Source organism: Miniopterus natalensis, chromosome 8, assembly GCF_054644295.1.
Source record: "Miniopterus natalensis isolate mMinNat1 chromosome 8, mMinNat1.hap1, whole genome shotgun sequence".
NCBI classification, from domain to species: domain Eukaryota; kingdom Metazoa; phylum Chordata; class Mammalia; order Chiroptera; family Miniopteridae; genus Miniopterus; species Miniopterus natalensis.
This window is the reverse complement of record NC_142088.1, coordinates 10,790,518-10,811,554: the sequence shown is the minus strand read 5'-3', so window position 1 is coordinate 10,811,554 and position 21,037 is coordinate 10,790,518. Positions and strand designations below refer to the sequence as shown.

The following is a 21,037-nucleotide window of genomic DNA, read 5'->3' as shown; positions in this document are numbered from 1 at the left end:
TTAGCTACTCGTTGGGTCCCTGCAGGGGGGGGGGGCAGGTTCTTTGCTTCCACTGATCCCTTCCCTTTTATCCCTGTTGTGGGTGAAGGAAGGTGATGCTGGTGCCAGTGGCAGCCTGTAATCTGTCCCTCTGATTGATGGGCACTGGGAGAGGTCAGGCAGAGCAATACACCGGGTAGAATTTGACACTGGAATCATTACTTCTGGTGGCAGGCAGTAACCAAGAAGATAACAGGTTTTCCCTTTCCCTGCTGCACAGTGGCTTAGCCACCATCCAGCCCCGGGTTTCCCTGATCTCTGCATTTGTCAGCATCTTCTGGGAGGTGTGCTAAAATACAGATCCCCTGGTCCAATGTGCAAATCCTAATTCCATAGGTCTATGGAAATTCTGATTCAGCAGGTCTATGGTAGGATTTACACCTCATATTTAATAATTTGGCATCCTCAGGGATTCGGATGCTCAGCCAGGCTTGGGAACCACTGACCTAGAGCCCAACCCCCTTATTTTATTTCATCTTCATGACAACAGCTTTGGACACCGTATCAACAGAAACTACTCATACAAGTTTTTGTTTTGTTTCCCCTTCTTAAGAAAGTTGACATCTTTTGTTTTCATACCACATTGAATGTTTCAAAGTGTTTTCACTGCTCTTGTCTCATTTGATCCTCCTGCGAGCCCTTTAAGGTCAGCAGGACTGCCATCGTCACCCTCTGTAGCCTATGTGGACACTGAGAGGCCAGGTGGCCCAGGGAGGACTTTCCAAAGGCCTGCAGCCTGTTAGTGGCACTGCTGCTTCGTAAGCTGGACCCTTGCATCCATCTCTGGGAGGTGCCTATGTTTAATTCTAGAATGCCACACACCTTATTTCATACTTTGTGATATTTAATTTCTGTATTAAACATTTGCAATTAGCCTTAAGAGAAATGATTGATGGCCTTTCCTCATTTTTAAATAGGGCGCTTTACAGATACATAAAGGTAAGGAGCTGTTAGGGGAGGTTTTATGGCAGATGGTTCTTGGCAGCAATTGCTTTACTTTATGGCAGTCTGGAAATTTTCCTGGGTAATAACTTTCTTTTCTTTTAACAGGCATAAAATAAAGAGGTTCTAGATAGTTGGATCATTATCAAATGATTTTCCAAAGACAACCATAAATTGTCAACACCGTTTAGGCAAAAACAAGAGTTGCTCACATCTGGAAATTGCATACATCAATTTCTGAGTTTTCCCCTTTTGTAGGGAATGTCAGTTGGTTACCCAAACTGTTATTCCTTAAATGGCAATTAGACTGGGGAGATGGGAGAAGGGAATTTGGGGAAAGGTCTTCATACAACTTCCCCAAATGGTAATATTTCTCTTGTGAACAGAGAAATGAACATTTTTGATCTTGCTCTCCCTGAAGATTGAGAACAAAGCAAACCTCAGTTTAAGCTGAAGTCACAGAAATTTTAACTGTGAAAATTAGCCCTGAGAGAAATTGATGGGACTGAAAACAGAGCAGGCTACTTGCGCTTCATTAATTCACTCAACCATAATTTTGAACCTCGATTATGTGAATCTGTGCCAGGCTTTGTACGAGGCACTGGAGATTCAGGTGGTAGAAGAGCAAATGTGAGTTCCTGCCTAACAGGAGAAGACCATTGGAGAGATGCCTTGTCCTACATGATGTAAAGACATCATCATGAACATCATCATTGCTAATTTATTGAATGCTTACTTTATGCCACACACAGAGCTTTATAAACTCTTGAACTCACTTAACTCTTACAATATCCCTGAGATGTAGGCACGATTTTTAATTTCATTTGATCACTGAGGAAAGTGAGGCACAGGCAGGCTGTGTGTCTCGCTCAAGGTCACAGAGGCAGGAAGCAATGGCACTGGGATATAAACCTACCTGTCTAACTCCTAAACTGATACTCTCAGCAGGGTAGACCCTCCCTCAATAAATACCTACTGCATTAATAAATGGATGGAAGGATGAAATAATTGCAAGTAGGATGATACTTTTCAAAGGGAAGACATGATATTGCAAAGGGGTTTAAACTCACTCATCTATGTCTGAGTGGGTCTCTCTGTGAATGACACTTCTGCTGAGTCCTAGAATAGGTCAAGCGGACAGACAATGGATGGGAGAGGTAGAATGTGAAAGTCAGGAAGTCAGTGGAGATCTTGGACCAGAAAAAAACCTTAAAGACCATCTAGCACAGTCCTCTCATTTTATTGATGAGAAAATGGGGGGACCGCCCAGCCAGGCGTGGCTCAGCGGTTGAGCATCGACCTGGGATCCAGGCGATTGGGGTTCGATTCCTGGTCAGGGCACATGCCCTGGTTGCGGGCTAGCCAATCAATGACTCTCTCATCATTGATGTTTCTGTCTGTCTGTCTCTCCCTCTCCTTTCCTCTCTCTGAAATCAATAAAGATATATTTACAAAAAGAAAAGAAAAGAAAAGAAAATGGGGGGACCAATGGGAGTGCAGAGCTGGGATGACAAACTAGATTTCCTGGCTTCAGGAAACATCCTGAGCTGGTTAACTATAGTAAAAATAGAGATTTTTTTTTTTTAAAGACCACTTACTTTGTTACACCTGAGGCTACAGCAGGGCTTCCTAACCTTTTATACATCATGACACACAGGAAATAACACTATCTGGATGGGGAAAGCAGGTGCAATGAAGGCAAGGGCTCTGGACCCCACCCAGACAGCTGAGCACACCTGTGACGATTCCAGCACTTACCATCTGGGAGGAGACCTGGGTTCCAAAAACCACCGTGGAGGCATCGTGAATGGCTCCTCCTGGTGCCCATTCCTGCTTCCCTGTTAGACTTTGCTGTCCCCTACCCACCCAGTCTCATCCCTTGCACCTTCAGTGTACAGATCCATACACAGGAGCAACCTTACAGGTACCTCTGAAAGTCCATACTTAGCAATTACCCCCCCCCCCCCCCGCATTGCCTAGAACTCCACACTGACCTTTTTCTCCCACCCAACCAAATGGCTGTTCTGTCACCATCAACCCTTTTCTGTTGGGCAGAAATAATCTAATCACACTCATATCAAGTTGTGATGGACTCCTCTGTTACCCACTCTCCTAAGATGAGAAGTGGATTTATTTACCTTGTATAAGAAGAGTTATTGAACTAAAGGAAGTGAATTCTATAGATCCAAGAGCAATAGTGATGTTGCCTGGAAGGAGCCAGCCTCCCTCCACTCATGACATGAGAATAGCTGGGGGATAGAGGCCCTTTCTTCAGTAATGTCAGCAATACACTGCCTCATTTCCCCCCCAGCTCCAATGTGTAATATATTTCCATCAACCTAGACTAGGTAAATTTCTCAGGATGATGGCCTGTGTTTTTTTTTCTGGATATCTGGGTGCTATTAGTGGCAATGAGATTCTCTTAGTTGCTGGACTGTTGCATAGGGAATGCTTAATGGGACAAGGGGAAAGATATTGACCATGTGAAATTGATCTAGACACCCTAGCTCCATTTGCAATTGGATATCTGATTGAAGGTGAAGCCTGTTTATTTTTTCAGCTCCAGGCTGAATATGAAAGGTTACCTTCTGTGTGGGAGGGAGAGAGGAACTATAAGTATCTGAGAGTCAAGGAAACCAAACAGAAGAACTCAGAAGTACGTAGGAAATGCAGTGGTGGACAGGTGGAGATTTCTTCCTGCTTACAGATTGTCCTTCATGTGTGTCCATGTGCCTGTGTTGCATCCTGGGCCAGGTGCCCCTCCCCGTCCCTCCACTTATTATCTCTCCCAATTACCACCTTGATGTGGTGGTGCCAATTTCTGATTGACAAAGACACATCCGACCTTGTCTTTGTCTGCGCTTGGATTTGTCAAATGGGGCACACACAACTCTTCCTGATGGAGCTTTCTCTAGGCAAGTAAATGTTCAGGTGACAGCCACTTAGCAGAAGCACCATTTCTCTTAGGAGCATGGACCTGGCCAACAGTTATCTCATCGGCAATTTGGGTGGTAAGGCCTCAGGTGGAGGGCAGGGCAGGTTAGTAATTAGTCAATGATTCAGCTCTACTGTACTTGCGTAACTTGAAGCCTGAGGAATCTCTGCTGTGCCTGTCTCCCTTGAACGAGGAGGGTGCTGAGCTTCAGTAACTCATTGCACCGAAGTCCGAGGTTGTTACTCAAAGCCTGGAGAGGAATCTTGCGAAGGTTTCTCAGCTCTGGTTCCTGTAGGCAGAATTCCATAAAATCCTGGAAGAAAAAAAAGAAATTTGGACTTCACTTAGCAGATGCCACTTTTCTAGTTTCTAGGTACCCCTTTATTGGGACATCCAGATATGTCTTTAGTCTATATCTTCTCACGCAAAGGAATTATCTGGATTATTTTAAATGAGATGTTATCTCCATCAATTTTAACAAATGTTTCCGTCATCTACTTGGGTGTTTCAAGTCAGACAGTGATCTCTAGAGAGGAAGATTCTCTCTCCCTCTTCCTCTCTATCTATTTATGTTTATCAGTTCCAGGCTGAGCAGAATATTAGAGGTGTGGGAGGTACCCTGATACCTCCTCCCTGTACCCTTAACTTTTATCTTTCAATGTATCATGGCATAATCCTTTGTGTTTTGTCATGTAAGTTTTCTGGAGAAAGAGGTTTATGGGCATTTAATTCTAGTAGTGTTTAGGAAGAAGGTAACAGCTAATATTCGCTTTTGTTTACAAACGGGAAAAGTAGAGCATTGGCAGGGAGATGTTTTCCCTATCATTCAAAATATGTTAGGATGAAATCTCTTGTTGAATTTCTGAGCAAACCTAGTATATATTTTGTCTATTGCTTTGTAATAAGCCATCCTAAAACTCAGGGGATAAAAACAACAGCTATTCTTATGTTATTATAATATCTATAATATATAATGGAATAGTTATTATTGCTATAGAATTGTTATTGCTCAGGTCCCTATGGTTTAGCTGTGGGTCAGCTGGTCTTAGCTGGGCAGCTTTGCTGATATTGGCTGGCTCACTTGGTTGTCCTAAGATGGGCTTGGACAGATTTGTTCTGCTCTATGTGTTCCTCATTCCCCTCTCGAACCAGCAGGCTAGCCTGGGCAGGTTCTTCAGATGGTGGAAGCAGAGGTGCAGGAGGGCAAGCAGAAACTTGCCAGGCACCTTAAGACTCGCCTGGGAACTGGCACACTTTCATGCCTACTTGACTCTATTGGCCAATTGGTCACGTAGCTGAACGTAAACCAAGGGTACAAGGAAGAGTGAAGAATTGAGCTAATAATGCAACCCATGATACCTAGTGGGCAACAAGTTCACAAACTGAAGCATATTGTTTTCTTGGTAGAAGTGTTAAGGGATGAATATGGAGGTTTAGGAACACAGGCAAAGGAGAGGTGATTCTGAGGCACCTTTTTTGCAACACACACACACACACACACACACACAATGTTAAATGAAAAGGAGATACAAACATTTTAAAAAGCAACTAAATCTTCTGACTCTTTTACTGAGCACCACTACCGTCCATTCTCCCACATATTGTCTTTCTTTTTATGCTTTAATTGTATGCTTTAATTCTCACCTTCACTTATTCACTCAATTAACAAAGAGATTCAACCATGGAAAACTCTATCACTCATCATTTAGTAAGATTTGCTCTGGGCAGGGGTGCATGTAATTTGGTAGGTTCATTAGCCATTCATTTTCTGTTAAATTGCATTCCCTGGATGCTGTTGGTTTATGTAAATGTTTCCTTGGTGTTAAAAGTGACCTTGTTTATCCCCTCCTAGTCTAAAAGAAAACGCTGCTTATTAAAAAACGAGAAGATAGGTCACCTGTGCCTTAAGAGGTTCTCAGAAAGGATTGTCATTAAATGAACTAGAAAGATATGACTCAATACTAACTGTTCCTTTTAGGTTGTGGAAGGAATGTTTATTTAAATAAGGGATAGGCTCTTACTCTAAATACAATGATGTAAGTCTTCACCTACAGGCAAATTTGGAAAAAAGTACCAGTCTACTGAAGGGCAGGATTAAGTAAAATTCCTTAAACAGATTTTTAAGACTGCTGTGAATTCCTTTTGTCTGTCTTGAGTAGGTGTGTTGCTCTTTAATGAGATTATTTTGATGTTTTCACCAGCTTTGAGTGCAACGTATAACAAAGCTTTCTTTCTGTTCCCTTTCCTCCCAAGGAAATGTCTTTCTGTTGGGCTAACAGTTGATAGCCGAATTATTATACCCAATTGTTCTGATTTATGCATTCCAGGTCTGCCTGTAGGATTTTATATTCTGCCTGCCTCTGGGCTATGTCGACACTAGGTAACTGGATCAACTGCCTTCCTTCTTTTGCCATCTCTAGCCAGCAGTTGCATTGACTTTGCTGTAATTGTGCATCTTTACCTCTCACATGCTGCTCACTCACTCTTGTCACTGAGATGTGGTTAAATGCCCCTGGTGCTCTAAAGAAAGCGTCCCTAGTTTTGGCTCCCCCAGCAACAGCCCACGATCTTGGAAGAAGTGCTTAATTCCCACAGTCTCAGCTTTCTTATTTCAAAACAAGAGAGTTAGATGAAATAATCTCTTTTCCAGCTCTAGTATGCTTAGAGTCTAAGTGTTCTCCAATCTCTGCTCCGACCTTCCGATGCCAGTTGAGCATCAAAGATGTTAGGAGACTTGCTGAGTACCCAGGGCTGGTTGGAAGCAGCGGAGAGGTGGCATCTGCACTCTGCACCTCTATAGTCCAGAGCCCATCCACCCTCCCACCCCACCTCCCATGCCTCCCTCCTCCACAAGCCTCTCACTTGGCTGGACCCCGGTATACGAAAGGTCTGTCCCATGCGCTTCGATACATTTCTTAACGTTAGTCATTATTCCTAAAGCACTTGTGAGCTCCTTACAGGCATGATTATGGCTCTTCCTTCTTATTTTCATGTGACAGTAGTTTATTCAACACGGAGCAATTGCTACTTGCCAGACACTGTGCTGTGTGCTTGGGACACAATGGTAATCGGGAAAGATATAGACCTGTGTCACAGCAGAGCCTGAAGGCAGGTTTGGTTTCAAGAAGACACAAAAACCTTGCCTTAAATCTGGTTTAAGGTTACCTTTGCTTTGGTTTCCTTTTGAATCAACACATTAGAATGGAAGATATAAGCAGGACAAAGAAATATGCTGGTGATGAGATTCCCCGCGCCTCTTGTGCTATTATAAGGACACGTCTGAGATTTGGTGGCCTTGGCAATCTATGTGAAGGGGGGGCATTTTGTGTTTTATAACTCTACCTACTTTAATATCCACAAAATATCTACTTATATGTGTGTATAAGTGTGTATATATATGTATATGTGTCTGTGTGTGTATTATGTGCTGTTGAATCAGCTCCAACTCCTGGCGACCTTTAAATGAGTGATGTCTATCTATAATGTCCTGTTCTCAATGGCCCTGCTCAGCTCCTGTGGGCTCATGCCTATGGCTTCTTTTATGGAGTCAATCCATCTCATATTTGATCTTCCTCTTATATATGTATACATGTCTATACGTGTCTATGTGTGTATATGTATATATCTAAATAATTTTGACACTGAGTGAAGCATGCCATCAGGTCTAATACATAATACCTAAGTTCTAGGCCTGACTTTGAATGGATCCATACAGTACATGCTCTTGATTGGCTTCTTTAATTCATCATTAGAGTTGTGAGATTCATCCATGTCATTGCCTGTAGCTTCACTTTGTTCATTCTCATTTCTGCATAGTACTGCTTTAGATAAATACTTTACATTTTATTTATCCATTCTCCCTACATGGACACCTCTGTGGTTTACAGTTTGCAATATTATGAATAATGTTGCTATGAACATTGTAGCACGTGTCTTTTGTTTTACTTATATGCTCTTTGTGGCTCAGTTTCCTCATCTGCAAAGTGGAGTTAATAATAGTCCTTACCTTACAAGGCTGTTGTGAGGATGCATTCATTTGCATAAAACACACAGAACAGTACTAGTGGGCAGGGAGCATGCACTGTTAGCTATTCTTCTTATTCCTTTTAAGTTTTGATCACTTCTATGTGCTTATTTATTTAATGATAATCTTAATATCTGTAACATTTTGTCTCCTTAGATTTTAATTTAGACAAGTTTGCATAGAAACTTGATTTTAATGATTTTATAAGTAGTGATCAAACCGATACACTGTCCACTATTATTAAACATTTAGGTGGTTCTGTCCCCTGTTCATAAGGCAATATAGATATACCTACAAGGCACAGGTTAATACCTTTGATTCTTTCTCTGCGTTAAATGATAGCCTTACAGCAGGTCCTCAGAGCTGGATTACTGACGTAAGGAGTTTAAGTATATTGTGGGTCGTTAGCTATTGTCATGTTGCTTCTCAAATGGACTGTACCAGTAGACACGGATGCTTCAAAGGTTTGGCAACGTGGAGAAGGGTTTTAGCGAGGGCTTTTAAACACTAACCTTGAGAAAGTAGTGAGCCGGGAAATTAACGCATGATGTCTGTTCTGTCCCTTTCTTACTAGTTGCCCTCCCACCATGACCACACTGCAGAGAACAGAGATGAGGCAGCTGTTGGCGGGGCACTGCCATGGACTCAGGTATTTGCCCAGCTGCCTTCCCACTGGCTATTCTGTAGTTTCCTCTGACTTTCTCACTCTCAGTTTGTCCCTAAGTGTCTTCCCAGGCTGCCCTCATGCCTTGGAAGCCTGTATTTGAGTTTCGTGTGCAGGTTTCCTGACCCACTCTTTTCACTCCCCCTTACTCTCTTTCTCCGATCGAAGTAGCATCTTTTTAAAAAACACGTGCAGAAGAGAAGAACCATTGAAAATATCTCCATCTAGGGAGAATGGATAAATAAAGTGTAAAACATTTATCTAAAGCAATACTATTCAGAAATGAGAATGAACAAACTGAAGCTGCACGCAGTACATGAGTGAATCTCACAACTCTAATGATGAATGAAAGAAGCCAGTCCAGAGCATGTACTGTGTGGATCCATTCAAAGTCAGGCCAGTGGTTCCGCAGTGATAGAGAGTGGTTCTGAGGGAGCAGGAGAGGGCTGGTGGTGTTCTGGTAATGTTCTGTTTCTTGATTTGGGTGCTAGATCTGACAATTCACTGAACACTACACTCATGATTGGTGCACTCTCTGCAAATGTAATTGACAAAGAGTATTCTAAAACCCCATCAAAGTGATGTTTTTATTAGCCACTACTTAGAATTTTTTTAGGGTATCTGTGTCATCATTGCTGTTAGCTAAAATGGAAGGAGATGAGGTGCAATGATATCTCTGTGATTCTTCTGTCTTGGCATTATCTCCTAGTAGGAGTAGCATGGTGTCTTCCATCATTTTGCCTCAGTGCTTGGCATATAGAAACTGATCAATATGTTTAGATAAACTATTTGCTGAAGAGGGAAAAAGAGCTTTCCCTGGAAGTAACTAAGGATTTATCCAAATAATTATAGCAAAAAACAAAATAAAACCAGATATTGCTTAGCAATCTGGTGAGTATTGAGCGGCTCTAGGAGAGTTCGTTCTCTTGAGGCAGATTTACTGTTTTCACAACAGTCATAATGGGGATAAATAAATCAGAAGGGCCAAGTCCCTTGGTCATGCTTGTCAGAGTGCAGAAAGGGAGAAGACAGAGAGGTCTGAGCCTGAGCTTGTGTAGCTGTGGTGAAGGGAACTTGGTTGTTTGAAAGGACTAAGGAGGGCCACAGGGATGCAGTGCTGGGAAGGCAGGCCATAGCCTGCAGCGAAGACCCTGGATATTAGGTGCTGGGGCCAATCCATGGCATGGGGAGTGAGCAGTTGAAGCATGGGAGCAGTTAAGACTTGGAGATTAATATTAGCAGGCATTTGAAATCCAGAGAGCCAAACAGTACGAACATGACATTAATAAGTAAAATTCTGAGACATGTTTGATTGGAAGATTTGAATGGAAGATCTGCCATTTACTATCTGCCAGGCACTTTGCTAAGTCATTTCTGAATGCCTAATTTCTCATTTAATCCCCATAACAACCTAATGAGGTAAATATTAGTGTACCCATTTTATAGATAAGGAGCTGAGGTTTAGCAAGGTACAATTTAATCAAGATCACATAGTAAGCAAAAGACTCTGGGTTTAACCCAGCCTTTTCTGACTCAAAAGTGTTGCTTCTTGACCACCCAGTTTTACTGCCTAGCTTCAAGTGCAGAATTTTAGTTTTTAGGTGGAAGGGAGGAGGGAAGTCAGGCCCAGGAGGCATGGCTCTTGTTTGGTAGGGATTTGAATACTTGGACAGGTTATCGGGACAGAAGTGGCAATATAGGGAAAGAAGACAAGATCCCATCATGCTGGAAATGCATCTACCACAAGGCAGTTCTTGAGGATGGTTGAAGCAGGTCCTGCATTGGGCACTGAGGATGTCGGGATGATGATGTGTGGGCCCTGGGGCTCAGGTCCTCAGCAAAAATGCAGAGCCAGGTAATTAGGGTCAGAAATACGGACTAAATGGGACTTGACATGAGGATGACTAATACTGATGTTTTGAGAGGTTCAACTGGGCCTCTTTCGAAGCCTAGGGCAAAGTTAGTGTTCAGGTGGGGGATTAAATGGCCTTAGTCATGGGAAAAGCATACATTGGCATATGAGAGGAAGGAAGGCTAGGGCAGGGCTCTTCTTCTCCTTGCCCAGAATCCACTTTCTGTTCTAGGAAGAACACCTGGGTTTACTTTGGGAAACTGCTTTTCAACTCTATGGGAGACAACTTTGGTGAGCCTGTTAGTCAATGCATCCCATCTTTACCTGGTAAAGGGGGGGGATATGTGATAAAATAATAAGATAAAAATCATCAGAGAACATTCACCCAGAGTGCAGCAACCTGAAAGCTTGCTATATTTTTCTTACTACCTAGAAACCTGTGAAGGACCTGTTTCCTGTCCTCTTTGTTCTTTATCTCATCCTTAGATTCAGTGAGCTGCTCCTCAGCCTTCCTAAGATTTCCATATTTGTAACCAAGCTAGAAAAGTCTTCTGTTGCTTACAAACAAAACCCTGACCGATACAAAAGCAATACCTATGAGGATAGTGAAGTATCTTCACTACATTATGAGTTCCTTGCAAGAAGGAACACTTTCTTCTGTACCTTTGAATTTTGAGGTCCTAGTTCAATGTTTTGAATATGGTAAGTGCTCAGTAAATGTTGGTTGAATGAATGATTAAACGAGTGAATGAACACAGAGATCATCTGACGTCATTCAGCTCACTACAGTCCTGTAGATGTGGCTTGGAGCTGGTGACAGATCACCTGGTAAGGCAACATCTTAAAGCCTTCATGCCGGTCATTTTAATCCAGCCAAGAGTACTAACTGTTATGCAAGTAAAGCAAAGCACATCTTCCATTTTACAGCAGCCACCATGTCTCCTGAGAGAAATGGGCTTATTGTAATTCCAGCTTAGTTGAAATATGTAAGGCTTACTCATCCTGTGCATAAAATTGATAACTTGTGCATCTGGGACTGTCTATTTCTTTCCTATTAATTCATTTTAGACTTTATAAGTCAACCGAGCATTCAGCTTTTGAAAAGTGACTCTGGAAAATTATTTTGCATAAGTACTAGTAAATACTGGCATGTATTCTTGGCAAGGGGTGGAAATATTCCATTTAGTCTCTGGTGGCCCCCTAAGTAGAAATAGTGGCTGGAGAATTGGCTGGGTTTGGATGGCAGCAAAACATGTGCTGGTCAGTTGTACTTTCAGAGTTTCTCTCCATCAAGAGAGGGTGGTTTATTTTAAAACTTCACAAGAGAGGATCAGGCAGATTAGAGAAATGCACACACAATAACCGGAATGACTAGTTGTGGGACATTTTTTGGTTTTCTTCTTTGGGTTCATGTATATGCCCAATTGGAAGGTTCTGATGTTGCCATTAAGTTTATGTTTATAGACCAAAAGTATGGCCAAGCTGTTAATCTTTTTATAAATTGTAAGCAACAGGAGTTTTACAGTTATAAGATGACATGGCTGTTGGCAGCTTCAGTCTGCTTAATTCTACCATTGGCCATCTCTCTGTGTGTTGAAGGAATGGAAACTGTAGCTTTTTAGAAAGTGCCTGCCTTTTTATAGACTTGTGAGATAATCAAACCTTTCTAAGTTAACCAGGCACTGTTGTTTAGAAAGAGGGTACTGAGCTAATGGATTAGCTGTGTTGGCTCCTTTATGTGGATCTGGCTTTAAACCAGGTCTCTATTAACATGACAAATGGGAGATTAATACAATAATCCAATAATTAAGTTAAAAATATTTGCCTTTAAATATTTTGTGGCTAAGACTTATTCTAAGATCCAAAGCCTTAAAAATCGTTCCAGCTTTTCATTTTTATTTTTGTTAGTATAAATCTGAACTGATTTACTTATTTGATCTTTGAAGAAATTAATTTATTTCTCATAATTGGCCAGTGCCCTGGTCTAAGTTATTTTATTTACTGCCATGCTATAAAGTTAGCTAACGTTTCCTGCTTCTCAAGGCTAGTTGGAGACACTGTGGTAAATATATGTAAATGCCTAAAGCTGTATGAGGATTGCATGAGGCAGGGAGGCAGGGGTTATCATTTTTAACATCATAAACATGATCCTTATTCAAAATGTGTACAAAGCAAACGAGCAACATTTGCTTTTGGAAAAGCAGTGCTGTGGTTGAATTGTGCTAGGCCTGCCAAGCGGTGGAAGCCAGGTTTGGGTCCAGTTAAAGGAGGTCTAAGGAGGCTTCTAGAGGTGGGGGGCCAAGGAAGGGCTGGAATTCAGGGAGGACTTGCACATGGTGGCCATCACAGAGCTGGGGCGTGGTGCTGAGGACAGGTCTGGATATTCCCTGAAACCACAACTCTTATCCTTAACGTCAGGGTAGTCAGACAAATGTCAAAGCTTTTTAGGTGGAGGCTAGTGAGTAGAAGTCTGATTTGTCAGTCAGAAAGAACCAAATCAGAAAAAGGAAGGATTGGATAACTGAGAGCTAGAGTCTTAGAGAGGAGTTTTGGAATAAGCTAGTCAGAATCAAGGCAAGAAGACTTGGCCCCAGATGAAGCAAGAGCTGGATATTAGATTCTTGTCATGGGCCGAATTATGTCTCCAAAAGATATGTTGAAGTCACAGTCCTACTAAGTACCTGTGAATGTGACTTTATTTGAAAACAGAGCCTTTGCAGATGGAATCAAGTTAAGTCATTAGGGTGTACCCCAATCCATGTGAAGACAGAGACGCAGGAAGGAAACCATGTGACCACAGAGGCAGAGATTGGAATGAGGTAGCTGCAAACCAAAGGGTGACAAGGATCAGCAGCCACCACCAGAAGTTAGAAAGGGACAAAGGAGGATTCTTCCCAGAGTCTCAGAGGGAGCATGGCCCTCTGACATCTTGATTTTGGACTTTTAGCTTCCAAAAAGAATAAATTTCTGTTGTTTTAAGTCACTCAGTTTATGGCAACCCTAGGAAACTAATGCAATCTTCTTGTATATTTCCTATTATACTAGCCTTTAACCATAAATAGCCAATGCCCCAGATGGTGGCATGTTGGGACTCCTAACAGAAGTGGGAGATGGGGAGAGGGGTGAGGAACAAAGCAGTTCTAATCTACATTAACTGATAAAAACCTGAGGCTCGACCGAACTTTCCTCCTCTCATGTAGTGATTATCTTGGGTGAGCAAAGAACTTCTTTCAAAAAATAAACAGGAGCAGCATGGCATAATAACTGAGTGTGTAAACCAGCCCTATTTCCCCTCATTATGTTATCCATATGGCAAAGCAGAGAGGCACAGAGCTCAATATTTGAGTATAGAAACACAATAGGACATTCCTAGAAATTAACCCCAGGACTTCAGGGAGTCCCCACAGCACAAGGGAAACCCACAGAATCCATCCTTGATTGTCTAGTTGAGGAAGCAAATGCGAAGGTTGAAGCCAACTGGGCACCATGTGGTTAGAAGTATTAGAAATAATGATAAATTGGAGAACACTCAAGTAGGATTTTTCTTTAAACCTGACCTCTTTCTCCTGTTTCTCCTTTCCCCCCTCCACCCCGCCCCCACATCTGTGGGTTGAATTCTGAGACCCTACCAGTGCCCTGATGCGGATATTCTGGGAGGACGCTGGACCAGGGCCATCTCCCAGGCCCTACACTGGCATCCACTGTGGGAGGCACTGTGGGAAGCCTTAGTGTTCTCACTCCTCCCAGGGGCTTTCAGCCTGTGTGGCTGTGCTGATCAGAGCACCAGAACTGTCCCCACCCCAGGGACTGGCATAGGCACCTGCCGGGCCACCGCACAGGGCCACGTCCTCAGAGGTCCCAGATGCTGTCTGCTGGCCTCTCCTCTCCTCAGTTACCAGCACGTACTTTATCTCCCGGGGGTCTCATTCCCCAGACCAGCCGCAAAGGGGAGTGGACCCCCTGGCTCCCTCCTTCCGTGCTGCTTCCCGAGCCTCCCTTCAAGTCTTACCTCCACCCCCTCCGCAGGAAGTTTCTTTTCCTCTATTTTCCACCCTCCCCTGCTCACCATGACTAGGGCAAGGCAGGCTACAAAAATAAAAATCATGAACAAAGTTACAAAAACTCACAAAAAGCTGTAGGACTGAGGGTTGTTATTCCTTTTGGTCCCTTCCCATTGAGGCGCTGTGACTGCCGTTTCTGATTTTCTAGGCTGTTCTGTAAGATGACTTGTGCCGATTACTGTGCTTCCTTGAGAGTGGGGCTAATTATTCCCTCCACTTTTTTTTTTTTTAAATAAAAGAAGGACCAAATGTTATAATCTTGATAATTAGTTTGACAAAATGTTGCAGCCTCATTAACACTATTACTACTGAGTGTGTAAACCCAGTATTTAAAAAAAGGACATTTTTAAAGTGTCTCCTGTGAGTCATGCGGCAGGACTGTGTAACCATGTCACTGTAGACACCAGAGGATGTCCCTCTCTTTGAAGGAAATGGTCAAGTGTAGCAAGAACCTGAAATGACAAAAGCACAAATATTGTATGATTCTACTTTAATGCGCTATCTAGAGTAGTCAAATTCATAGAGACAGAAAGTAGAACAGTGGTTACCAGGGCCTGTTGGGGGACGGGATGGGGAGCTCTTGTTTAATGGGTACAGAGTTTCAGATAGAGATGAAAAAGTTCTGGAGATGGATGGTGGTGATCTTTGCACAACAATATGAATGTACTTAATGTTGCTGAACTGGTAAATTTTATGTTATGTATGTTTTCAGACACACACGCACACACACTCAGAGGATGTGGAATACGTGGCCTAAAGTAAGAGTAAAAGACAAGGAGAGTGTAGGGTGCTCAGGGCAGGTCCATCGTTTGGTATGGTAGCCACCGTTTCTCCCTGAAGTCATTTGCAAAACAGACGACTCCAAGATAGTGTGGCTTGGTGAAAGCGATATTCTGCAGACCTCTTAACAAGCGTTCTGTAGCTGCAAATCTGTGCCATGTAATCTCTGGGCTTCTCATATTAAAAGGGGAAAAAATATGGTAACACAATACCACTCACCAAATAATGCAAAAGGAACATTCTTGTTTTCTCTGGCTGCTCATGGTCAGCTAAAAGGTTCTTTATTTGTAATGCAAATACAGGAAAACAGAGAGTGTGCTTGAGACCCTTTGGAAATTTTCTTTTGAAACTAACATTTTCCTAAAGAGATTTATTAAATTCTTAGAAACTGCCAAGCAGCTACTTCTCATATAATAGAATTTTGCTTCAGTGAAGATTCTTAAATACTTGGGCTTTCAAGAAATATTGGTGAAAAAATATGAATATACTTTCTTCCATTAACATTGAGGCCTGTGTCACATGAGGGTACTTTCTGAGAATATTCACATTATAATATCATCCTGAAATTTTTCATTAAGGAAAAGTCACTCCTCATATACCTACAGCAATTAATTATTAAACACTACAATAAGCTATTTCAATCTTATTCAAATAAGCACTGAAAATACTAACCAAATGTTAAGTTATTCTGGGAGGAGTTCCCCAGGATTTCAGAAAACATGCAGACTCTTTAAACCATGGTTTAGAGAGTCAGGTACCATTAAAGTCCGAGAGAATTTGTTCATAGCCTTGCCCTCTGACTTACTAGCTTATATGACCTTGGACAAGTCACTTAATTTTCCCGAGCCTCAGTTTTCTTATCTATAAGATGGTCCTAATGATAATTCGTATCCAGTAGAACTGGTAAGACAATTAAATGATATAGGAGAGCCCAAAGAGGAAGAAGTGGCTGGGCACCCAGCACTGTTTCCTTTGACCTTTTTGTTTATGCTTTGATTTCTGCATCATATAAAGAGCTTCTTACTAGGTTTTGCCTGGACAAAAAAATGAATTATTTGAAAATCACTGTGATAATGTATGAAAAGTGCTTAGTGCAGTGCTTGGCAAATGTAAGAGCACCAGTAGTAGTGGATTCATTCATGAGCATATCTATCATTCACTCACCCATCCATTTAATCATTTATTAAAGTAAACATTTATTAAAAGCCTTCTCTATGCTAGGGTGCTTCTATTGGCTATGAGTGAGATATACAAAGGTTTTTCCCTCATTGAGCTCCCTTTCTAATTAGGGGAGATAAATAATAAAGAGGGAAACAAAAATTCAGTGAGTTATCTGTTCTGGGAAGCAAGTAATCATGGCCCTGGAGTAGACAATAATGGAGGGAGAAGCGAGGCTCATCTGTCAGTGGTTATTCAGGGTGGTTAGGGAATTCTCTGAGGATTTGACATTTGAGCAGAGACCAGAGTAATGAGAAGTCAGCCATGTAAAGATGTGGAGGGAGGTGTTCCAGGTACTTAAAAACCCAACTGGAATTAATTTGGAAATTCAGAATTTTAGGAAGAACTTTATGAATTAAACTTGTGGCAAATGCTGCCCTCCTAGTTCATTAGGCTCTAGGGCCCTAGGCCTGACCCAAAGGCCTCAGATGTCAGGTGTGGGCTGTGTTTATGAGCCCACCATCCCTAAAGTTGCCAGCTCCTGGCTGAGCTCTTGCTGCACAGCAGGCTCTATGTTGCAAATGTCTTTTGGGAAGCTGAAAATGGATCTTTGAGCTTTGGGAGATATGTAGACATGGCTCTTGAAATGAGAACAGCAGGTGATACTGTGGTTGATGTCAGCAGAGAGAACCCTGTTTTTACTATGTTTCCTTCTAGCCAGATAAGACGCTGAGGCTTTGGTGCACTAGAGACAACAGTAAAGGATGGGACCAAAATCAATGAATGAGCAGACAGTGCTGGCAAAACCAGGGGCCAAGGTGGAAAGGGGAAATGTGTGCAGCAGGTCAGAAACTGGAAAGGCAGGCAATAGTTTGAGTTCTAAATTGGGGGAAGGGGAGCTTAAGGGACTGGAGAATTCTTTGAGCCACAGTAAAATAGCCATGCATCCTCTAAATAGGGCGCCTGCTGCCTCGGTCTTGGTAGGGAAGTTGCTGGTTCAGGCACTGAATGGAGTTGCTTGGAGGGACACCTTGGATCTCCACCAGCTTAGACTCTGAATCACCACAAGGAAGGAGAACAAGGCAAAGTTGTTTACGTGTTGGGTGTGTGAAGGCCCTTAGGAAAAGTCCAAGTAATTCAGACACTACTGTCTGAATGAATATATCATTTGCTCCAGATTATGCTAGGCATTGTGGGGAACACATTTTGGGGTACTCTCCAGAAGTAATGGAATCCCATAATTTCAGAGACCTAAAAGGATTTATGGTCTAACGAGTTCTTGGGATTCCTTTCTGGAAAGATTCTAGATGAGGTTTTATCACTTACCTGTGATGTAAACCGTGAGAATATTGCTTAACTCCTCATGAATGATTTCTTCCTTTGAAAATGATGAATAATCTCTGCCCTGACAGTGTGTATGTAGGTACCTTGTAAATCATCAAAGGCTTTACAAATGCAAGGCTTTGTTTGTTGTGGTTAAAATAGGAGTTAAAGTCACCATGGGAGTGATATGTAATGGTGTATTGCGCAGCTTGAATGTGTCCACCAGGACAGGGTTTTCACTGATAACAGGACATTGAAGAGGTTGAGTTCTGACTCATATTTATAAATTTGGAGTCCTCAGATTAGGTGATGGTCAGGTTGAGTTTTGTCATTGAATTCAGAATGATCAAGTCCTGGGAAGACTGCTGTAACAGGCCACCAATGGTTTATGCCTTTCTAGTTTTAACTGCTAAGATCCTTTGATTCTGTGATAATCTTCATTCTGTGATCTAATGTATTTTACCTATAGCCTAGTTTTGGATTAAAACATGCAACTCACCTTTTGTATTTTTTAGGCTTGAGAACTTAAGCTCAACCCCTTTTTTTGATTATGGAGAAAAGAGACAAACAGGTTAAATAACTCCCCACAGGTTACATAATGATCCAGGGATGTGGAGTGGTAGACCTCCCGGATGCTCGGCTTTTCCACGTCTTGGGGAGGCCTGTATAAGAAACTACTTTGAGACCTCTTTTACTAGTCATTGTTTTCCCATTAAGTGGCACCAAGAAAAGGCTCTTATACAGCCTTAATTCAGACATTTATAAGGTGTTGGTACTTTTTTTAAAGAATACAATTAGAGGCATAAATTTGGCTTTCCTGTTAATACTAATATTAGACTCTTGGTGTGTTAAGTTGTATAAACTCTCTCATCTACCCTCATTGCCATTTGGATGCCTACCTGCTCACCACACTCCCATTTCTCCATCATTCAAGAGGGAAAAATAAAATCTAAAAAATTTACCAATTACTTTTTTACTATAGAAAATGTGCAGAGGAATCCCCAGAGTAAAAGAAATGAAATACTAAAATGTTATAAACATGCAGCTAGCTTTTCCTTCACTTGCCCCAGAAAAACACAAGAGACTCCTTCATGTGCTAATTTAATAATATACCCGAGGTCTGCATCTATGTGCACATCCAGAGACTCATTGCATTTTCAGAGGGAAGGTCTCCAGATGAATGGGTTTTTAATAAGACATTTTAAGAAAATATCAGGGTCAGGAGAGTGACCTTCACAAATCTTATCAAACTGAGAATGCCATTCCTAGTGGGATTTGAAGGATCAGGTTGGTAGTATGAGACCTCCTCCTTGCTTTGATGACCACCAACACTGTTCTCTTTCACACCCTGACCATAATTATTATTAACAACTATGTTGTATAGATAGCACTTGCAGTCAATAATAGTCTTAAAAAACACCCTCGAAGACTCTGAAAAGTAGAAATGATTCTTACTCTCCCTTCATAAATGAGAAAACTGAAGTCCAGAGAGATTTAGCATTTTTTCCCAAGGTAACCTGGCAGGCCAGAAAAAGAGCTAGGCCAAGTAAGACCCAGTTCTTCTGACTATGGACCTCCTTTTCTTGGTCACATTTCATCTTTTGGGGGGTGGTGAAAACACACTTTTTAACGTATATTTTACTTAAAGGAAACCTAACCCAAATTCACAGAAAAGATAAATTAAGGTATTAATCTCTTTACAAAAAGATTCACAACAAAGTTCTTTAAACTCAGAATCTCCAATGTACTTAAAAATATGATCTAACATATAAGCCACTGTTCATATCACTTTAGCAAAGACAACTCTAGCATGAAGATTTGTTCAAAGGGGCTGAGGATGAGGGAGGGAAGCTGTTTTTTGTTTTGTTTTTAATGGTAGGGAAAATGGAACAGATCTCTAAATAACCTTTGGGTGGCACCATTTGACCAATCCCCTTCTTGTGAGGGTGTGGTCTACATTCAAGACTGTATTTAATTGCCCAGATGCTGAGAACTTCAGTACTCCAGGGAGTTGTTTATCTTGTTTCAGGAATGATGGGAAAATTCAGTTAAGGATTTGAGCCTCTCTATTGTTGCTGTTGCTAATGCTACCTTTTGAATGCTGATGAAAGAAAGCATTTCAATTGCTCAAGTTGGATTGGATCAGAGGAGACATTAAAAAAAATTAGGCAAAATCATTCTATTAACAAGATTAGTCCAGAGGTTGATGACTAAAGAAAACAGAGAGAACCTAAAAGGAAAGACTAAAAGAACTTTCATTAGAGTAAGCCCATCTTATTAAAAGCTCAACCCTGTGGTCTTGCTTACACAGTCACATCAGTGAAATTGGCCGCTCGCAGGGTGTGATTAAAGCTATGTCTATACAATAGCAAAATACCAAGTTGAAAGTGAAAGATTCAATTAATACACTGTTTTGTTTTTTTCTAAAAGATGCCGAACAACTGGTTTGGTAGCATTTTCCTCATTAAACTTACTGAACCAACCAGTCGGTCTGGTATCCCGGGAATATGGGCCATGAAATCTTCTCGAAGGTTTCTTCTCTTTGCTCTTACATGTTGATTTGTAGATTTTTTTTCCTTCCTGGCCTTTACCTGGAGTTCTACAACAGTCCCTAGGACTTTTGAAAATACCACGCAAAGGTTTCCATGATTTCAGGGCAGCTTAATTAAATGCACCCCAAGTGTCCTGACATAAATAACTTTATTCAGTGATTATCACAATTTCTTCATTTCCCAATTTTTGCTTAAACTGATCCCATCTGTGTGTTTGAGGATCAATGTGGGTGGGAAATCCAATTACATCAATATTTTATTTTCAGAAAAATAGCAGGCAGGAGGGTCCGCTGAGACCCATTATGTTTTCAGAGTTCAGTACAATTGAGTGTTGTTAAATAAACCACTGGCATATAACCAGCTGCCATTTATTTTAGTGCAGAATGATCTGTTACAGCAGATAGAAACTATTCAATACCATCGACAAACAGATAGTTCATAGCCTTAAGTTAGTTAGCCTATTTTTGTAATGAATAGAGACTTAATTCGAATTTCCTCATCCTGGGAACGTGAAGCAAAATTATATCGTACAGCGAGTAACGGTTTGAACAATTTTAATTTAGTTTGGCACCGTGGATTCTTCTAATTACTGCTGACTCTTCACGCAGCAGAGACAGTGACCCTGAGTCCAGGAATAAAACAGCTGCTTCTCACTTGCAGATTCATTAACGAACTAATTATTCTTCAAATCATTTTATACTATTTAC

At 41.5% G+C, this 21,037-nt stretch overlaps 1 long non-coding RNA gene across 1 annotated transcript in view; it reads left to right on the top strand.

Moving 5' to 3' along the window:
- The first annotated feature begins 8,512 nt into the window (after positions 1-8,512).
- The window catches only part of LOC148092553 (uncharacterized), a 174,188-nt gene continuing 161,663 nt past the window's right edge, over positions 8,513-21,037 (top strand). The window contains exon 1 of the long non-coding RNA XR_015714898.1: positions 8,513-8,589. This is a non-coding gene — a long non-coding RNA (uncharacterized LOC148092553). The remainder of the gene's footprint in view (positions 8,590-21,037) is intronic.